Below are 21979 nucleotides of genomic sequence, written 5' to 3'. Positions count from 1 at the left end.
CCTCATTTTACCACCCGTCATCATTTACGCTGACGAAAACTGCAATATAGCGACGTCTATAATGTCCGGCGGAGGCAGGTGAACGATAACGTGCCGTGCGGGACGCCTAATAATCCCACATATACGTAGGTAAAAGCTCTTCTCGTCTCGCAAACAAAGCCAGCAGAAAGATCGATTGCACCTTCAGATGGAATCCAATGACTCAATGAAAAGACATTTACTGTACGTCGCCACGTGAAACTGCACCGGCCGCATCCAAGAAACACGTCATGCCTTCGCAAAGTGGAGATGCCTCAACGCAAACAGCGCGGTGAGATCACGACGGCGGTACGACAGCAGCTTTCCGCCATTATCCGGATACATTTTTTTTTTTCTTTTTTAAACCGCTCGTCTTCGGAGCGGGAAAACGTTCCGAAAACGCAACACGGCTCCGGTGCCGCGTTAGAAGCTCAACTCAAAAGCCGCTGGTACATTCAACAACGACAGTGTGTGTCCACGCAAACCGCGAGGTCTGTTGCGTATTACCGTTTCTCCAAACCGGCGAGGAATTTTTAATTATTACCAGACCCATTGAAGCCAAATGCGCTTTTGTTTCTGTGATGTTTGTCTTCTGTTTCAATGCCCTTGGTGAATATAATTTGTGTTTGATGGAACCCAATGTGTTCCTCATTACTCTCTTACAATACAAAGAGCCGTGCTGTGGTGTGGTCCACCTGCTGCATGTGGTCAGCCCCCCCCTTCCCGGCCCTTTGGTAAAATAACATTTTTTAGCTCAAAGAGATATTAGTGGCTGAGGAAAGTTGCAGCTCATCTCCATTCTAAGCGCTTCTTGTCATGCCGCTAACAGCCTCCCAAATCAAGTCTCTGGTGAAAGATGAAAGAGGATTTGGGTGCGGCGGGGGGGGGCAGCAAAATCCGACATACTTGCCCAGGCATCTGCGGCATGTTGCTTGAATTCTCCTTCTCTTGATGTCAGGGCGCGGCCCCGCCGTGCTACGGCTTGTCTGCGGCCGTGCGTGCACGAATGAAGGAAGCCCGCCCTCGGCTTCAGAAGCTGCGCTAATACGCGGCCTGTGACCAGTAACGATTCCTCAAGTCGTGAGAAAACGCACACATGACGAGTAGAAAAATCTGCACGGGTTCTGCGTGGCCAAATCGAGACCATCAACATTGCACACATCCCAATTTCTGTTGTAGTACCAAGACGGATGGAAAGTGCCAATCTGACAAAAGAAGGAATTGAAAAGGCCAGGCTAGTTATCTAGTGCAGTATTCCCATTTTTTAAATGTATGCTCCGTTATTCACTGTTTTTGTGCTGAGGGCCAGCGTGCCGTCTAACATTCTTCGGCACCGTTTCGAGGCACCTCGCCGGAGTAAAACGGAATATATGTGCGTGAATGAGAGGGGCGGAGGAGCAAGAGTGAGGCTGCGGGGAGAAGAGATGGCGAGGGTGGACGACTTCAAATACTTGGGGGTCAACAATGCAGAGCGATGGTGAATGGAAGGAAGGAAGGGAAGAAACGGGTCCAAGCGGGGTTGGAACAGTTGGCGGAAGGTGTCTGGTGTTCCATGTGGCAGAAGAGTCTCCGCTGGGATGGAGGGCAAAGTCTATAAAACGGTGGTGAGGCCGCCCGTGATGGACGGATTAGAGACGGTGGCACTGAAGAGACAACAGGAAGCAGAACTGGAAATGTTGAGGTTCTCGCGAGGGATGAGCAGGTTGGGTAGGATTAGAAACGAGCTCATTAGAGGGAGGGACAGCCAAAGTTGGAGGTTTTGGAAACAAGGTTGGAGAGAGCAGACTTGGATGGTTTGGACAAGTCCGGAGGCGAGAGAGTCTGAGGATGGAGCTGCCTGGGAAAAGAGGGAGAGGAGAAGAAGACCAAAGAAAAAGTTGATGGATGTTGTGAGGGAGGACGTGAGGACGGTCAGTGTTAAGAGAGGAAGATGCACGAGATGGTCTTAGATGGAAAAAGGGGACACGCTGTGGCGACCCATAACGGGACAAGCCGAAAGGAAAAGAAGAGCACCATTCCGAGGCACAGGGATGCCAAGTACGAGTTGAAGTGAGTTGAGGAGCTCGGCGTCACGCATTCTCACTATCTTGAGTCACGGACGGGCAGAGGTTATGAATTTGTGATCCATCAAGGGCATCTCCCACCATCTGTGGCCTCTGTCCTCACAAGTGTTCTTCTGGATGAATTCACAAATATTCCCAAGCACACGCGCCAGAGCGTTGTCGTAAGTGTTCCCAGAAGTGTGGAAGCAATTAGGGCAGCGCAGTGGGAACAAACGCCATAGTTTCCGTCCAGTTTGGCTTCCCGTAGTTGCCCAGGTGACCCGCCACTCTTGTCCGTGCAGCAATCCGAGGAGGTTGTTTCAGACGGCGCTTAAATGCTTTTGGCAGTGGGGGCTCGGTTTGCAGTAGTGGTTAACGCGTCGCTGAAAGGTCCCGCATTTTAATTTCAAATCAGTTTGCACGTTCTCCCTGCGCTGGCACGAGTTTTCTCCAGGTTTTGCAAACACATCCATGTCCAGCTGTAGGTGGTCAAATTATGGACCACTGGAAGAGCCGCCAAGAATTTAAATTATCAAGAGTCCTTTATTGTGTGCTGCATAAACTAAACTAACTCAAGGTCTGTTTCATGTCATGTATTTGATTTTTAATGTGTTATCTAATTGAATCATTGGTTGAGTTGGTGATTGTTCAAAATTAAAATAAACAAAATAATGGTACGTGTTTTTAAATTATTTTCAAAACATAAATTGTATTAAGTAACTGGCAAAATAATAAGGATTTAACAACTTACCAATAAATAAAAAATAGACATTACCCCCCAAAAAAAATCATAAAAACAGAAATAAAATATGAATTATTATTGCATGCATGCATTTTTCAATTTAAATTCAAATGGGAGTTAAATAACTGGTTAATAGTTTTATCATGTTTCCCCCCCAAAATGTTTATGTATTTACTTTATTTCAATTTATATAGTCAAAGAAATATTTAGTGTAATCACATAAAATAAATACTAGTAAATCAAACAATGCATTTTTCAAATGAATTTTATTAAAAAAATTTGTTAATTAATTCATAATTAATAGTAAATGAATTATACAAAGCATAAATGAGATTGAATTGTTGTTACTTTTTTTTAATTTAAATAAAATTATTTGCCATATTTTACACATATTTGACCTGGACGGGCTCTCCCTTTTGCTAGTAAAAATACTTGTAAAACAAATAATGCATTTTTTTAAATGCATTTTATTAAAAAATGTGTGAATTCATAATTAATAGTAAATGAATTACACAAAGCACAAATGAGATTCAATTGTTACTTTTTTTTTTTTTTATAAATCATTCAATAAAATGAGTTGCCATATTTTACACATATTTGACCTGGACGGCCTCTCCCTTTTGCAAACCGTGTGCGGCATAAAATGGAAATCCATCTTTCCACGCAGTTCTGAATACGGCTGTGAATGCTGGTTTGTCTCTAAGACCTGCTGGCGCCCAATCCAGGGTAGACCCCGCCTCTCGCGACACAATTGAAAACAAGAGCAATAGAAAAATGGAGGGACAAGCGCCTCATGGGTGCACGTATCATTTGGAGAGTTGACTCTGGCTATCAGCCCGGGCTTTGTGTCCGCCTCGCAAATCGCTCGCCCGCCACCCTGGTCGGGGTCGGCACTATTGACTCAGAACACGCGTCGCGGGAGCCGATTGCCGCTTACCTGCGCCTGTCAAGCAGAAATAATTGCAAGCAGATTACGGCTTATCTCCGCGTTTCCGGATGCTGTCGCTCAGATGCTCTTCACGCTCGTCTGCCGCTGATATGCGGTGCGTGCGTATGCAAAGAAATGGAGTTCTCTGATCCCCACATCAAATCACAGGCACCTGCCTGCCTGAATGCTCGCACGGCTGGAGAGCAGAAGAAACATTGATTCGAGGAGCGACGTGACTTCCTGAGCCAAAACATAAAATAAAATAGCGAAGAGATTATGAAAAGAAAAAAAAAATCCATACCTGCCGTTTCAGATGACGGGAAAAGTTAATTAAAAGCTCAAAGGGACTGCGGGGGTGGTGGTGGTGGTGGTGGTGGTGGTGGTGGGGGGGGGGGGTCTTACGCATGCTTCAGGTGGAGGAGAGGTCACCAAGTTTTGCTATCGGATCAAAAACTACAGGATTCATTAAGTCTCTAAAAGTGAATATGAAGGGATTCAGAAATGATGAAGACCGTTCTGTCCTTTAAAAAAAAAAAAAGAAAGACTTTAAAGATAGTATGAGTATAGAAAATGGCTCGTCTACGAGGAGCGGGATCTCTAGGGTGTCTCACGACTAATCAAAATTAGACAACTCATTTGCAAATACGTGTCTGTGAGCAGCACATTCATAATTTTGCCAAATGTGCTTCTCAGTCGACGACTGGGCAGCGAGACCGGTAGAAGATCCGCCATCTACTGTACAAGCTACGGTTGGGCAACACAGAAACTATATGAAACTCTACATCTTTGAGCCCGATTCCTTGCTCCAGCGCTATTAGTCATCGGCAGTGGCACCACAGTAGAGGGGCAGGATTTGCATGCAGCAAGACTGCCCCTAAAAACAAGAACGTTTCCACAAGGCTGGAAACATGGTAACAAGTTGACTACTACTCTTGACCCTTGACAAAAGTGAAACCATGTCAGACAACCGTTATTAGGACCTGGGAACAGTTTTAAGTGGTGAAGAAATTCTCGAGTTTAATGTATAACTACGTGTTCAAACCATGCTACTGCAGGTGTGTCAATACTTGGGCAAGGTAACCCGAATTTGTAGCCCAGTCGCAATGAGCCGCGGTTTACTCGTAACTACGGTACGGTAGTTCAGCCATGATTACAGGATATCCGCGAGAAACACTTCAAGGCCACAGCCGTAACACAATCAAATAAAGAAAGAGTAAGTACGGAGCTAACGGTGTTCTTATGCCTCGCGTCATTCAGAATTTAGAAAATGACTGCCATAGACTACGAAAACCCATCATATCGTAGCATCCCGGCAAATATCGATGCGCGCTAGCAGCACCACTGCAAAGGACAGCTGCCTGTGAAAGGTCAGAGTGCACAGAGGGTCCTGGGGTGAAAGCTCATCCTTGGCCTCTGACACTCTTGGCCATAATCTGGATTACCTCCGCCCCAGGAGAAAGTAGGGCGGTCACGGTCATAACCGCAGATGGAGGTGCGCTTAAACAAATTCACCATAAAACTGAATAGATTTGTATTCACATTGCTTTCATGAGTGCGTTTTCTTGTTGATAAAGACTGGAAGATGTATTTCCTCGTCTGCTTGGCATGATGGCTGTGACAAAACAGGTTGAAGGGGATTACAGAGAAGGGCAGAACAATGACAGCGATCTGATTTGAAAGCGTGAAAATCCTCCTCTCGGGGGCAAACCACTGCCCGACCCTGCGCTCGGGGAAAAAATACTCTTCGTCTCCGTCAGCAGTGCTAACACGCACGCACGCGGACGCACAACGTTCCACCTCATTTTGCATTTATGGATTACTCACAATCCCATTTTCCACAGAACCTGATGAAGTTAGTCCCAAGCAGGGCAGGGATGCCAATAAATCCATTTCTCATTCATTTGGATCCTCTTGTCCATCAAGTTCACGGCTGGTCTTGCTACCCGGCGGCAAATGAGATCGGGGGAGTCAATTAGGAGGGAAACTTAGCGAGACCGTTAGACCCATGTGTTGACTCAAGGCCCACGAGGGACGACAGCCACCGCGACCCACAAAACCCCCTGTGGTCATTTTTCATCCGCAACACACAAACGGTTGAGAGACTGGAGGGGGGAGCGAAACGCCGAATTTAAGGACTTCCATTCGTCAAAAGAGGCTGCAGAGAGCTTGGGGGAAACGTCTGAATCTAAGCCACTCCGGTCGGAGCAAGAAGCAGAGAGGCCCTCAACTGCGGCAGGAGGAGGGGAAACGGATTCTAATCATGACATGACGGGTGGAAAAATAACAACGCTGTGTGCCAAGATACACAAAAACGCTGATTGCGATTACGGCTCTCGGTTTGAAGAATGAAAGGGGGGAAAAAAAGAAAATGCTAATAGCAAAAAAAAAAAAAAAGAAAGATACTTTTAAAACTATATAGACAGCAGCGCCAGGGGCATAGCAGTCATGGTGCTAGGGTGTTCCACAAAGCTCCCTTATCATCCCCCTGCACTTTTACAACAATCAAGGCAATCCCAAAATAGTTAGAGTGCTCTTAAGGAAATTGCTAATTATCTAATCTACGTTCTGTCAATCTATTTTCCAAGCACTAGGGCTGATTTGGTTTGCAGATGATCTGGACCTTAATAACCTCAATAACAGACAACTTTTCACACATTCACAGAGTCTTCGATGAACCGAAGACAAACATTTTTGGGAATCTGCGAGGTCGCCAGAAGAGCCGCAGAAAACCCACGCAAACGCCAAACAGGAAGGCTGAAGATGAGATTAGAAGGCTAAATCTCATAATTATGAGGCAGGCGTGCACAGGCAGGTAGGCCACAAATTGATGATCTCGGCATCCAAATGCAATTACCTTGCTTAAAAATGTTAATTGATATGGATTATTACTGTGAGATATGTACGTAGTCAAGATGTTCCGAACCAGTACAGGTTAAAAAAAAAACAAAAAAAAAAAAAACAAAAAAAACAAGCAACAACTGTGCTAATAATGACATTAATCCAAACTCTACCATGTGTCATTATTAAAACATTTGCTTATCATTACAGATATGGTCCTGCCTGGGTGGGTTTTCTCCGGGCACTCGGGTCTCCTCCCGCATAACCAAAAACATTAATTGGACCCTCGAAATTGCCACGAGGTGTGATTTTGAGTGCGGCTGTTTGTCTCTACGTGCCCTGCGATTGGCTGGCGACCAGTTCAGGGTCTACCTCGCCTCCTAACCCATTGACAGCTGGGATAGGCTCCAGCACTCCCCGCGACCCTCGTGAGGATAAGCCACAAAAAAAAAAAAATGGTTGTGTGGATATATCATCTGTCATATATTGAATGTAATTCCATTGTGAACAAAACACATCATTGCACAATTCAATAACCCATTTTATGGGGTGATTTTGTATTAAATGGGATAAGATGAAAGATGTTAAATTCTTCCTTTACTTACAAAATATGTTTCTGCATAAGGGATAAGAGGAACAAATAAATATGTGAACCTCCTTCATCTTTTTTCTATCCCACATCAGACTTGCTCAGAGCAATTCTGCCAGACTCGCATACCATCTTTGAAAATGTTATGGCAACACTTCTTGCAAAATAAATACAACATAATCACAATAATAGCATTTTGCCGTCTTTCTCCGCTCTACCCTCTGTGCGCATGTTTTGATTTATTACCTTGGGCTTCCTCTCCCCTTCGGCTTGCCTGATTTTATCATTTACAGCCCGTCTGCATACCAGCGCGCTGAGATAACACAACTTTTTCTGTCGGTTCCTTCACTCTTTACGTTCGCGACCAGCGTGCCACAGGTGGGAGAATTGTGGAGGGGCAAGCATGATGTACGCACTGACGATGTATTTAACGCTCCCCGACTTCTACTTCAACCCGTTGTTTTCGATGCACTCCAAGGTGTCGAGAGGGGAATTTATAACGATGGCCAATTGTTAATTTGAGCATCCAAAATCCCATTTCCAAGTCACTTGTGAAATACGGTTCACATGAACCCAAAGTGATGATTGATCCAGGGGAAATTTGATCGTGGCTGTCATTTAAAGATTTGAAAAAGGCTCATGAATTACATCTTTGTAAAAAAGCCAACAGACGAGGCCTGGCAAAAGACACAGAAATAGTAAATACGACCAATAAATTAATAAGTGGTTCGGTAAGACTCAGTAGTTCACGCCTACAAAGATAAATTCTTCAACAATTCCAAATTTGTGGGAAGAATCTGGGGAAGACCCTTTTCTGTTCCAGGATGACAAATACGCTTGTGCAAGTTTGGTTGGGAAGAATTTGAAGAAAAACCCCAGTGAGCCACCCAAATGTTCTTTTGGGGCCAAGTTTCGCTTCCTGAAGTTGTAATAAGCGATACTTTACTCCCCGTGGTGTGAATAGGGAGTCATAAAGCGATACAATTACAAAACACTCCATACAGATAGATGATTGCCCGTAACAACAGTGACCGATGCGAGGTTTCACTTCTGTTTCCCAGCTATGATGACGTTCATTCTTCAATGAATAACTCTTGTGTCCACACACGTGCGGTCCAAGGAGTTTTGTCAGCTAACCTGGAGACACACGAGAGGAGGACGTGCACAAAAAATGCCGCGTTGTACCATTTTTTTTTTTTTCTAAGGATTGTTCCTTTGGCTTTATAAAAGAACAGATTTGCATCCAGATAGTTCGCTCTCTGGATTGTCTGTCCACCGACCAAGTGTGAAATTCAACAACATCCTCCGTATCTGCATGATATATACGAAAGAATTCCGCACACTTTTATCAACAACAACAAAAGAAAAATTGCACGTCATCTGCACATCTGCCACACAGGTTTGAGTAACGGGGTTGACTGTCGAAATGTGCCCTGTGATTGGCTGGTGATGCCGAAAAAGACTTGCCCGAGATCAACTCCATCTCACCCCCGTGACCCTAATGAGCCTCAGCGACGTTGGATGGATTTTCAGATCCAGACCCAAGCGATCATAGCGTATGCGCGTAATGAATTCGGTCGTTGGCTATTGTTGAACGCTGCACACGGCTCAGCTCGGATCCTTTAATAAGCTCAATCCCGCATTTGGTGTCAAGCCCAAAGGTCACCTAGAGGTCTTTAGAGTGCGCATAAACCCACCCCCAGGTCCCAAATGGCCAGCTAATAGAGCGCATAGGTCGCTAGCATCTGTGAAGTTATCCTACCACCGGACACTAATGGGTCACTGGCAGAAGTCCATCTGCCCCTGCGCGGCCGACATAATACCACACGGTCTATCGCTGCACACGCCCACTTGACCCCGCAGCGGAGGCAAACAAAAGAGAGGTCACCCCAACAACACACCAGGTATGTGTTCTAATTCCATATGACAACTGCATAAGGCTCAACAATTAGGTGGCTGGGTGTCAGGCAGCGCGGCGCGGCGTTTAGATGGCGGCGTCCCAGTCGGGATGGGCGGGGAGGAGCTGCTCATTTCTTCTTTTTTTGTTCGATTAACTGTGGTGTGGACGCTTCGCAACAAAAGACAAAATCAAGCAGAACAACCTTTCAGAACCGAGGGGGTGTAGTCAACAGTCTCACAGTTAAAGGTTTCGCATTTAGTCTAGAGAGTCATCAGCAGGGTGGACTAGAGATCCAGAAAGACTGGAAGAGTCACAGGAAGGCATAGAAGTAGACATATTCAGACATTCATAATTTTCTCATTCAGCTTGTTAGAGAACAGCAAGTTGTGCAAAGTGTACTGGATAAAAATCAGTTCAAGCAGGAAAGGTTATTGTGCATTTTAAGCTCATATGAAATTTCACCAGAACGCCGGGTCTCCTCCGGAACTTTTTGGGAGCAGGCCAACCCCTCCAGGGGTAGATACATTTTCTTTTTTTCCTCTTTTGAGCGTGTATGTGAAAGAATTTTACTCGAAACTGAAAGTTGAGAATGGTCAAAACGTAGCCCCGCAGGAGAACACGATGAAGCATAACAACCGTCTCTTTATCCGTTCCATTAGCGTCCAACTGGGGATCGGGGAACCAGCAGCTCGACGTGACCGTGGAAGGCTCTCCAGGCAACACTGGACTTTCTACAGCCCGTTATAAGATCAGCGACCGCAATCCGGGACAGAACAAATAAATTAAGCAACGAAATTTTCGATCAACTCAGGAGTGTCCGCTCAAACAAAAACACACAGATCTTAACTCCCTGGGAGGAGACCAGGAATAATATTATGGTTGCTGTTTAAGACCTTGGTGAGAGCAGTGGTTCATGTGTGTGTGTGTTTGGTACCATGAATTGGACCAGACTAAAATATACCTAGAAACAGGTCAAGTATTGAGCATTTTTTTTCCTCCCATAGCAATCAGAGTCAACAAAGGGGTGACTGTTGAATTTCTCTGTCAAGAGTAATTTTTATGCCTGATCTGCTTCTGAAATGGTTTGGGGCCCCAATTGTGGATGTTAAATCTGTTGATCATTTATCTTTGCAAATCCTTGTTTGTCTTGCTTAACACCGGATTTGGCCGAGCCGCAGACTTTGTGATTCTGAGGCGAAAAAGTAACAATAGCCAACTAGAAAGCGACCTGAAGCGTTGTTGTCAGACACAAAGAGAGCAGAAATTGGTTGTGTTGTTTGTGTAACGCGTCAAATAACAAGTCGTTCACCACAAGCAAAAGATATGAGTTCTTCTTTGAGGTTCTCGTCTTTACTCCTTTTTCTTCTTCTTTTTTTAGATGCTCAGTAGTACCTCTCACAGGTCAGTCTTGGTACTACAATCAGATATCATGTGTGACGTGTCGTGTCGGTCATTTGGAGTAGACCACAAGCTCGAAGAGTAGTACCCACACACTTTTCCTCATGCGGGGGTCTCTCACGTTTTAAAAATTTGGTTGAATGTTTCCATTTGTGTGTAGCCCGCTTCAAACTCAATCCTTAGTCAAAACCAATCAGGACCTGACAGTCACCCTGTCGTCCGGCAATTGTATTAAGTACACTTCAGAGACTCTGATATTTTGATTACAACAACACATGAAAGGAGTTACTATCACCGGTCCTGTTTTGACTGCGATTGTTTCTCATCCCATTTGTCCAAATACTACGACTCAAACTAGACTCAAATTACCGTTGGCACAAAGAAACCCCAAGCACACCCAAAGAGATTTGAAGGATTCCAATAGACCATAAGGTCAACCTTCAACATAAGATGGGAGAAACGGATCATCGTTCCACGGCGCATTTAATATATCTGTCAAAGTGGGGGTTGGCGAAGACATCCATCATTTCTTAACTGGAGAGCGGCTGACGATGGAGCTGACGATAGTGGGAATAGTGGGAGGTGGAATGAGGGAAGACGCGGCCAGGGGGAAGGGCATTGACGGCATTGGAATGCTATTATCCGTTCGTCGGAAAGCAGTTTTGGATGCGCCAGAATTGGGTAACAAAGCGCTACAAAAGTATGGCCATGATAACAGTTGATCAATTGCATCTCGAAGCAATTGGAGTAAAAATGGATTCCGCTCGGCTACAACCAGCCGGGACACCGATGGCAGTCGAAAGAAGGACACAGCGCACGTCATGTATAAATGCTCGTTGAAAAAAAAAAAAAAAAAAAGCAACAGCTTTCCACAACACTGGAATCCAGACTCGTTTTATGGCAAATATGCAATGCTGAAAAGGGGTGCAAAAATTGTCAATGGGGTGGGCTAGTGGTTAGCTGGTTTGACCAACTGTTGAGTGGTCCTGGGTTTGAATCTAGTTCATATTGTTCATTGAATACTTTACATTTTCTATAGAGGTGAAGGTAAATGTTTGTGCCCTGGCGAACAGTCCGGGGTCCATCCCAGTTCTCTCGACACAAGTAATCTGGACTCACTTCCGGCTCACCAGCGACCCTGACGGTGGGAAATGCTACAGAAAATGGAAAACTGGGTATGGCCTGTGATTGATTGGCTGCCAGTCCTGGGTGGGCGCTGCTTATCGGACCACAAGTGAGCGGCGCTAGGTTCCAACTCACCCAGAATATTAATGTGGACTAGCGGTAGACTGTGGAAAATTAATGGATTAATGATTTTTTTTTTTATGCATTGTGTATCACTCGTTTTAATTGAAAAAGAAATATCAGTTTTGTCCACAATCAAAAAAAAAAAATCCACAAAACTATCTTTGAGAAAAAGATGATTTATAGTGAATGACAGGAATAAAAGTGAAATGACATCACCGAGGGTAGCGTTGGGCTAGCAGGTATTCACACTTTGTTGAATTAGCCAAGATGATCTCCGACCAAAACCAAAGCTTCAACAACAACCATATTTCACTGAGATTAAATACTTGCTTTAAACGCAAGAAAGAAAGTGTCACTCAAGACGAAGTGTGTTGGCAGCCATTACGTCTTTAATGGATAATGGGAATTGTCTGCTCATGGAAGGGCCTCGCGCTCTCATCCCGGGCAGCGATTAGAGAGAGCAAAGCTAGCGCCAAGGTCAGCCTGACTGACAGACTTTTAGATTAGTCTCTGTCTGTGTAGTTCCACGCCCTTTTTTTTTTTTTTTACCCGCCGTTGCTGACTGACATTCTCACCCCTCCCATTCCCCAAACGCCAACGCCTGTTGATTTGCTGGCTTTCACGTTTGACGGACAGATGGGACATCCTACCCCGGCGACCCCCGTGGCCTTTGTCTCACCCGTGACCACGAGGGTCAGTCTGTTTCGGGCCAGTTGGGGGTGAAAAGGGCTTGCAAAAGGCCCAAGTTGGAGGAAAATACAAATTAATATGGGGCATGTCTGTTGAATAACAATCGAGTTGTTTTTTTTTTTTTCCCTGTCACATCCAAACAATCCAAAACCGAACGTCTGTGTTGAAGGGACCACATCTAAACACATGACCTTACTCGCTTGCTTTGACAATAAAGCAATTACAGGTGATTATCAGTATATGATGGGACCCGCTTACAAAATTTCGAGTTTACAAACGGCACGCAACAAACTTAGTGCATGCAGAAAATGTATGTCAATGTGAGCCAACTTACATCCAAATTCAAAATACGTTGCCAGATGAACTAACCGGCGTTTTCAGTTTCTGCTATACTTCCACGTACCATTTTCCATTTGATTGCTTCACATTCACACAGACGTATTTAATTATTATGACTTCCCCTCGGACATCAGCGGTAGTTCACGGTACATTACGGCTTATGTAGAAAATTAGAGGTGACGTCACGGTAGGCACAGAACTCGGTTGTAAACCGAGAACCAAAAGGTACTGCATATTGGCCATCCAAAGGACAAACTCAACCAGCCACTTCCCGGCCCTTAGGCCCATTGAATCCGTGCATAAAGTGCAAGCAAAAGCAAAAGCAGAAAAGGGTGATTCACTGAAGAGGTGTTGCCTTGCGCAATCCAATTTAATTACGCAACGTCCTCCCTCGCGGCTGGTGCAGATGCTCACATCGGTATGACAAAAACAAAGTATTAGCTTTTCATTGAAGAATCAGCGCAAGATAAAGAGGAAGGGGGAGGAAGGAAAGAGCCTTGTCGGCGGTGAGAAAAGGCAACATCCGAGACTGATCTCCATCACGGTTCCTTCCATCCGCACCGCAACGTGCTCGTCAAGGAGGAGGCCGGTGATTGCGCAGACACGCGGAGGCTAAAAGCGCCTTATCTTACACTCTCATGCTTTTTCATAAGTCTGTGCTTAGCCATACGCTCTGCACCGATAAGACAAACGGAACTTCCCTCACCAGCTTTGCAGACGTACCCTCGATGGTACTCCCAGTTATCATCCGATCTTCTTTTATCGGCGTGTTTGTTTGTCTGTGTGTGTGTGTTTTTAACTAAATCAGACGTGCAACGCAACAATGTCTTTCCCCACTCGTGGCCGGTTTGCGTGCAGTCTGTCATTTTCCGTCAGGCAACTTTTGCAGGGGTCAAGTTACAATCATGTGGAGCGTGTTGATGACTCATTTGCAACATTAACACCAAAATAGAAAAGGGCCACGCTGCCACTTTATGTTTTGTAAATGATATTATTAGAAGTCCACCATGAGAAGGGCATCCGGCGTAAAAATTGTGCCAAACATATAAATGTGTTCATCTGAGATGATACGCTGTGGCGACCCCGAAAGGGACAAGCCGAAAGGAAAATAACAACAACAACAACCACAATAATGGGGCCCCATAGATCAGCGGTTAGAGCATTGCTTTGGTAAACCAGGGGTCGTGACTTTGTATCTCATTGGGGCCTGTCCTCCCCAAGAGGGGTTGCGTCGGCAAGGGCATCGGGCGTAAAAACTGTGCCAAACAAATATGAGTGTTTACCTGAGATGACACGCTGTGGTGACCTGCAAGAAACTTGCTTTCAGAGGTCCACAATCATGAGTCAAAGTGACCAAGTAAGGTCAGAAAATGGAATAAAATAGCCATCGTTTGGGTTCTTCCATCTGAGGCATGCAAAAAAGGAATAAATTGAACAGGAAAAGAAGACACAAACCGTAGAAGAAGAAATCTTGTCAGTCGTCTCCACATTCACCAAAATTTTACCACCTCTCCAAAGTTTTCTTTGTTCAACACACTCAGCTACATTTACTCCAATCAATCACCGTCCTCTACAACAGGAGACACGCCGCAACGGCGATTTCAAACACCTCAAACGATTTTGATACCATACGTGATGAGGATTGGCAAGATCCTCCAGATGACCAACATGGCGGACCAAACATGCAGTATCGCCACCGACATTAGGTAAAGAGTACTTGGAAATTTTCCTTGACTAAACTATGACAACTTACTAAAGTCTTAGAAATCAATCAATTATAACACCCATTAGAAAATCCCCTTTTGAAATAATCCTGCATCCACAGCAAAATGGAAAGATTTCATCTTTGTCTTGCGGTAATCTTGTTTGTTTACTTGAATGACGACAATATATTTAAAAAGAAATTCAAACAATTCCGTGCACTGACATGCCCCAAAACTGCTCTTTGCTTCACCGTCTAATTGCCCAGAACGCATTTCAAAGCTATGTGACTAATTAATCACGCACAGATGCTTTAATAGGACAGTGTAATCCAGATACGCTGGTGAAAAGCCACATTTCATGCTAAGCGCCAATCCTGTATGGGACTGACGCCGGCACAATCGAAAGCCCAGCGACTGAATGAATTCCCAGCATGTAACGCTCACTAAATGGGATTACGTGTCAACAAAAGGGCCATTGTCACCTCACGCCAAAGACATTTTTCTTTTAAATTGATGGCATTTCTCAGCCGAGTTGACAACATTAAAAGCCGATACGTCAAACAATTGTTCCGCAAAGTGGTCCTACCGGCGCTAGTCGTCCATCATGGTACCGACGAGACCGGCATCATTGCCAAGTTTATTGATGACTTTTTGAAGCTTTCCGGGGAGGATGTGAGCGACCAGAGCCAGACAACAAGCGCAGGGAGGTACAAAGAAATTGGATCGAAGCAGGGTACACGCATAGGGCCGGTACCAGTCCGTGGACTAGTAGGTACCGTGGACTGTTGCTGCCTTAAGTGTCAGTAGAGACTGAGCAAAAAACATTTTACTGATTATCAGTCAGAAATATGTTCTTTTAAAAATCTGGTGCTTCTGTACACAAGTCAAACTACTCGTCTCTGTGATGAAGTAAAAGTTATACTCACAACTACAAGCTAGCAAAAACAACAACAAAAAAAAAAAGACATTTTTTTGGAAAGCTTCTTCAGAAAGTCGGAAAAGACCAAATGATGAGACACAAGACAAAGAACCTAAAACTTCCAAGAAAAAGAAAGCTGTTTTTAAGAACTGCTACCAATACCCACTCCACGGCTGGGTACTATTATTAAAACTGCTTTCCCCCCCCCCCCCCAAAAAAAAAAAAAAAAGTACTGAATTCCATGTTACCATTTCTAAAAGTCAAGGTTTCTTTCTACAATGACGCCGGCCAAATTTCAATTATGGATTAGACAGAAATAACATAATGGGGATGATGTGAAACAAGTACAGCGCTAACCGCTAATCACAACAACTACATTCAACTTAATGGCAAGCTAGATTTTCAATTATTTTCCCATCAAAATATTTCATTAGGTGGAAAAAGTTGGGGGGTTGCTGCTGTAGTCCAGATGATCAAAATGTTGTCTGTGTACCTCCACGACTGACCTGTGAGGGGCAGCATGGGGCCACAGACCTTCACGACTGCCACATATACAAAGAAGAACGCGTCGAAGCAAAATAAGGAATAGAAGAAGCTGATCTGAATGTCAACTCATCGAGTCATAGCGTTGATTTTACAAATGCTTCTGCTTGACGCATTTGTTCGATAATTGCCCCTTTGCTGACTTTGATCGTAAGGAGGGAAAATGCAGAAATTTGGCCCGATTGTCCGTATGCGCTACACCCTTCAGATTCCTCGAGTGCCAATGCCAAAAACTGTAGGCCACTCCTCCTCCGCTTCCCAGGCGGCTTGAATGAAGTAAATTAATGATGGTCTCAGCCTACACAAACGCCCCTCATCTATTGAGACCATGCGGTCCATTCACGGGGATGAGTGAGGCGTCGACACAAACAACAACAATGACAACGGCAACACAGGAGGGCCTCCCTCCTCCCGCTTTTCATTCATCCATATGCATGCGCTCACACGCATACGGCACATACGCCGTGGACCTGTGTTGCCAACATGCCACCGGGAACACCTAGAGAGGGTTCCTGAGAACAGGACGAGCGAACAAAGCTCGGAGGCAGAAGGGGCGTGAAGGGGGCAGGCATGGAGAAAATCTTGGCATCAAGTCTATGCGAGTGGCCACAATGACCAGGCATGAGAGGCCATCTCCTCCCCTCCGCAGTCAGAACATTATCAGGGTGCCCGTCAGCGCATGAAGCCAGAGAACAAGGTCTGGAAAGCTCACGTTCCGCCATATTCTGCCCTTCCTGCCGAGAAGAGTTCAGGGGGTTCTCGCCGCCGAGCCATGACCTTCAAACACGGGCACCGCTCGGAGGTAACCGCAGCCGCTGACGCAAAACCGTCCAACTGCGGCAAGGGACGTCCGACTGAAGAGATAGCAGGGCTTTGCTATTTCACCCAGCACGTACAGCTCAAACCTTGACGCTGGTAATGATGTTAGCATCAGACGGTACCTGGGTTTTCACCAACTAAACCAGTGGAGGCTCGGATTGTAGTCTATGTGACGAAATACAGCTTCAACAGCAGTAAGAATATTTCAGCACTTCTTTAATCCAATTGTAGAGACACCACTTTTACAACCGCCCTCAGGATCATGGTCAGCCATCATTTCTCCCGCAATCACAAAGACAGGGTCCTGGTCTTCAGCCAGAACTTTGTACATGCTGGACATCTTCCACCTGAGACACATTTAAGGCTGCGTTTGAGGTTACCCAGCTCCAGCCAAAACATTAAAAACAACTGACATCTCATTTAGGACCGTTTCCCATAAATGTGCTGAAGACTTGAGTTTCTTTTCAAGATGACTGCATCGTTCCTGATTATGTATTTAGAATCCACTACTCAAAAACATATTTTGTGCAAATCCCGACATCGGGCTTAAACTTCAGGAGGCCAATATGAAGGGGTGTGCCTGGGGACTTTTCCCCCACATCACATCCCATAAACACATCAGAAAAATTCCAAGGGGCGTTAACTGCTTTAAAAAAATAAATACAAATTAATATTTACAGCAGTTTGTACTGTACTGTACTGTATTTTGCTCCAGCTAAATTACTAACAACACCTTCTACAACGAGTGTCAATTGCCTTTTGACGGGGGTACCGAGGAGCCTTGGCAGGAGACCAGATCGTCAAATGCTGAGGTAAACCATCTCGACCAAAAGTCATTTACAGCTAATAGGAAACAGACGCGCGATCTGTCCTCGGTATTCCCACGAACGCCCCAATTCTCCCTCATACCCCCCCCCCCTCTCATCTATTCACTCTGACTGGCCGAGATAGCAAAAGTGACACAGGTGGCCTGCAGTCCATTAGCGCTGGCGGAGCCCTTGGTGGATTCCCTTTTGCGGTTTCCTTCAGTCCTCCTCTTCCTCTGACTGCCTTCACCTCTCCTCTCTCCTCTCTCCCACTCCTTACCTAGTTACGATGTCCTCCTGTGCCGGGATGTCATTGTCTTTGTCCTTAGTGAGACAACAGACATGAACCATCAGAACATGAAGATCCTGGTCAGGATTTCCCAATTCAACAGTTATTTGAAAAACCAAATTTGCTCACAAAGGAACTGGCACTGACACAAAGTACAAACACTACAGGCGACCCTCAGATGTCGGTCCAAAGTGGGTTCTCGGAGGTTCCTCAATCTTCGATTTGTACATTTGTCAAACGAATTAACTGCAGACACATTGTACAGATGTTTCGTAACCGATTGTGGCTTCTTTTGGCACACGACCACTTATTCTTGGGGCCACGCAAATTGATTGAGGTTTGCAGCCCCATAAGAAGGAAGTGCTGTAAAGAGAAGATGTCCTGTACCTGCAAACAAGCCAAACAACTCACAAAAAAAAAAAAAAAAAAAAAAACCCAGACTGGAATTCCTCATCTTGTCTTCTGATTCAGATTCTTATCCATTGGGAGGGTCATATATTCACAAGTCAAACGGCTGCACTGACTCTTCGAGACAGATGCCAACAATAGCTGCACACCAAACGCTCATCAGACTCGCAGGCAGCATCGCTTTCGTTCGTTCCGAGCGCAAGTTGTCACAAGATGAGCGATGTGTCCCCGCTCTGGTGAGCTTGCGGTGAGAAACTACAGAAGATTTGAATTTGAGTCCAAATCTGCGATCAGGCTGACACCTGGATATGATTCACAGGAAGAACCACAATTTTATTTTATTTGCTGATACGGTATACTTTAGCTTTTAGGTTTGGTCTATCAAGCCCGTATTTTCACTCGAAGACTGCAGCAGAAGTTCATTGTGACAAAATTCATCTGAGGGCTTGTCAAAGAAGGCGAACCAAAACACGCTGTGACCTTAACGCTTATTTGCTGCTTGGGGCTTCCAGAACAAGCCATCACAAACTGTTCTCTCGTGTTTTTTTTTTTTTTGTCTGCTGCTGCAAAAGAAAAAGTTCCAGAAGCTCATGATGATCTTTTCAAACTGCTTTTATTGCCTTACCAACAGTACAGGAAAAAAACAGAACTTATTTGATGCGCACTGACATAAAATCCATTTGATTCATTGACCAGATGTTCTGCTTGACTCGAGCGAGCCAAATCTCAGTGCCTCAACTGCGTTTTGACTGATAGGTTTTACTCTTTACCGAAAGCGCTAACTCGGACATATTTTACATTTTATTTTCACAATTCATAACAGTTCCAAGGTGTCGAAAACACCCAAAGGATCGAGAATTACAGAGTACCATTCACCCTTACTCATACTGCATATTTTTTTTTATGTTACAGCCTGATTCAAATGATTTTTCTCCTGTTAAATCTACACACAACTCCTGCTAAATGACAACGTGAAATACTTTATTGGAGAATTTTGAAACAAACCACCCCCTACAAAATCATACTGGAATATTTCCATAATATTTGGTCCAGTGTAGCTTGGAGTTGCTGCAATCCTGGAGGTTGAGCCCAAGTGTTAAAGGCACGCTGGTTGCAAACATACACACACAGAACCAGCGTAACGTGGGCTTCCACCCCAAGTGTCGGAAAAGGTCACCAGCACCTCAGAAACAAGATCCCGATACTGACAGACAAATGATAATGAATGATCGCAGTCTGCATAAACAAGTAGTAGAGAGGTGCCCTTGACCTACCGTCCACTTAATTTCTCGCCATCCCCCCCCCCCCCCCCGCAAAAAACATCTGGTCAACACGTCCACTCGGCCAGCATAAAGGAGCTAATGTCACACTTTTCTCCCACCAGAGCCTTCCACAAATCACGGATGTCTAATAAACAAGATGGTGGGTGGAGCTCCTCGGACCGTCACCCGGGGGACTTCCTGTGCGGAGAGACGCACGTCGGGGGAAATAAGCGCGGCGTGATTACAACCCACATCTCCTGATTTGGCCGCTGAGGAGTGACAGCTCACGAGAAAGACAATTCCGTGCACCGGTACGACGACTTGGGCCACACAAGGAGAAGGAATGTCTTACTGGTGACTTTTTCTACTACTAGTGCCACTTTTGAGCAACTAGTATGACCTGAAGGTGGATCCAGTACATGGGACTCAAGATGGATATCAAGCATATCAAGTGTCAAACTCAGGGCCCGGGGGCCAGATCCGGTCTGCCACATGATTTTATGTGGCCCCTGAAGGCAAATCATGTATGCCAACTTCAGATTCTTGTTCGAATCTGTACCAAAATTTTAAATTGTCATGTCATAAATCATAATTTTGAGGCACTGCAAGCGTTTTTACGTTACCAGACATCAACAATAGTTGAAAAACCCATTACCCTTGATTTCTGATTCCAAAGGTAATTCATTAACTTCACGTGTCAATATGATGAGGCGATAAACGGTTTTTGTTATGGTTTCACAGTCATAACGACCCTTCTGAGGGAAAACCGGAACTACAATGTGGCCCGCGAGAAAAATGAGTTTTACACCCCTGATGTAAAGGATAGAGAAAAATGCTCAAATGGCTTTTCTCGAGCATTTAGTCAACATCCCCGACACACTGCTTAAAGCCCAAGTGTCATCCCTATAAACATTCTAAAATAGATATTGTAATGAAAAATACATATAACATTATTCACTTCAATGTCTATACGAAAAAATAAGTGTGAGCGGAGAGCGCGTCATCCATGCGCAAAGTTGCGGAAGCGTCATTCGACGACATCCAAGTGGTCGCCATATTGGCTGCATCCGCTGCCCGTGACGTCACCGGACATTCGCCAATGAAAACACGCGGTGGACCCAACTATGGGAGACCAACACGCCTTCTGACACGGAAGCTCTTTTCGAAGAAGAGAACTTCACAGAACCGAGTGACGTTACCGGAGCAATATGACTTATTGTTTCGAGCCATATTCAGATGATACGCGATCACGGCCAAACCGCCTCCCTGTCCGATGCACTTGCGCGGCAGAGTTGAGCGATCGCGGTCCGAACAATGTTGCCGATAATGCCGCACTGAACACTGTTGTTCATCGCGGAGGGCGGCGGCTATGAACACCGGCGTAAAGCGGCCCGGCTCGCCACCACGACAAGCCACCTCGGCCGGCTGCGACGAGCGACCCCGGCCGACAAGCCCGCCGGCCGGCTGCGACGGATTACAAAAGGCTGTATACGTCAAAATCATGTTTTGCGGTGAAAAAAAAAAAAACGCATGGCTCCATGTCGGCTGCTGTTTTTTCATTAATAACATACTAAAAATCATACATTTCACGACAGTGGCCCTTTAAGGTCCATGTAGTACTTCTTTGTCCTCACTAGTGGGACAACTTTGGCCTTCTAGTAGGACGACTACATGCTATTAGTAAGACAACATGAACATAGGGCATTTTGGTGCTACTGGTTCGTGAGGCTAATAATGCATGAGCTGTGCCTCCTAGTTGGGCCTAGTATTACTAATTAGTGCAGCAAAGTAGTTTGCTAGTAAGGTTTAATTGGATACTACTAGAAAGTGGAACTAGTGCAACTCCAGTTCAGTCACTCCGGACTAGTTGCTCTTTTTCACAGGCCTTTACTAGCAGTCAAAAAGCTTATATGCCGACATGCCAAGATACTTTACTGCCTTGATGCCAATTTATGCCGAAAGAACTACTGTACACACAAAACAAAAATACACGCACGTGCAAATTCATACTGCACAGATAAATGACAAAACACAAGCAATAAACACACCTCGTTGACCTTCTGACCAAACCCAGTTCTTCTTCTTGCTTCTCTCTTTTCTAACCAACTCCCGTCAAACTTTTGCCGCTGAAATACTGTTTGTGCAGGAAGTGCCCCAAAATAAGCGTCCTGACACCAACGAAATTGGTGAACAAGGTTCCCGCTACATGAACGTGAACTGACAAAAGGAAATGTTTTCTCTCAAGAACATAATTTCTTCTCTGCCCTAATTCACTTTTTAATCCAAATACGTAAATAAACAACAAAATGAACTTGAGTATTATAACTGACACTTATGGCAGCGACAACTAGTATGGGGAAAATCATTCTAGGAGTACACTTTATTGTCTTACTAGTGAGGACAAAGAACACTACTACCCAGGACCTACTAGTACACTATTCAAGCTTAATAGTAAGTCACTGTGTTGGACTAGTAACACGACTAAGCCAAACTTATAC

At 45.0% G+C, this 21979-nt stretch overlaps 1 protein-coding gene across 4 annotated transcripts in view; it reads right to left on the bottom strand.

Moving 5' to 3' along the window:
• Nucleotides 1–21979, bottom strand: part of sema3fa (sema domain, immunoglobulin domain (Ig), short basic domain, secreted, (semaphorin) 3Fa) — a 67524-nt gene that overhangs the window by 34371 nt on the left and 11174 nt on the right. The window contains exon 1 of one of the 4 annotated variants that reach the window (XM_061831354.1): nucleotides 21530–21645. The exons of the other annotated variants lie outside the window; for them this stretch is intronic. The gene's annotated coding sequence lies outside the window, so the exon portion shown is untranslated. Of the gene's footprint in view, nucleotides 1–21529; nucleotides 21646–21979 lie in introns of those variants that run through there. 4 annotated transcript variants of the gene reach the window in all.

This window comes from Syngnathoides biaculeatus, chromosome 10 (genome assembly GCF_019802595.1).
Source record: "Syngnathoides biaculeatus isolate LvHL_M chromosome 10, ASM1980259v1, whole genome shotgun sequence".
NCBI classification, from domain to species: Eukaryota; Metazoa; Chordata; class Actinopteri; order Syngnathiformes; family Syngnathidae; genus Syngnathoides; species Syngnathoides biaculeatus.
This window is presented reverse-complemented; position numbering and strand designations above follow the sequence as displayed.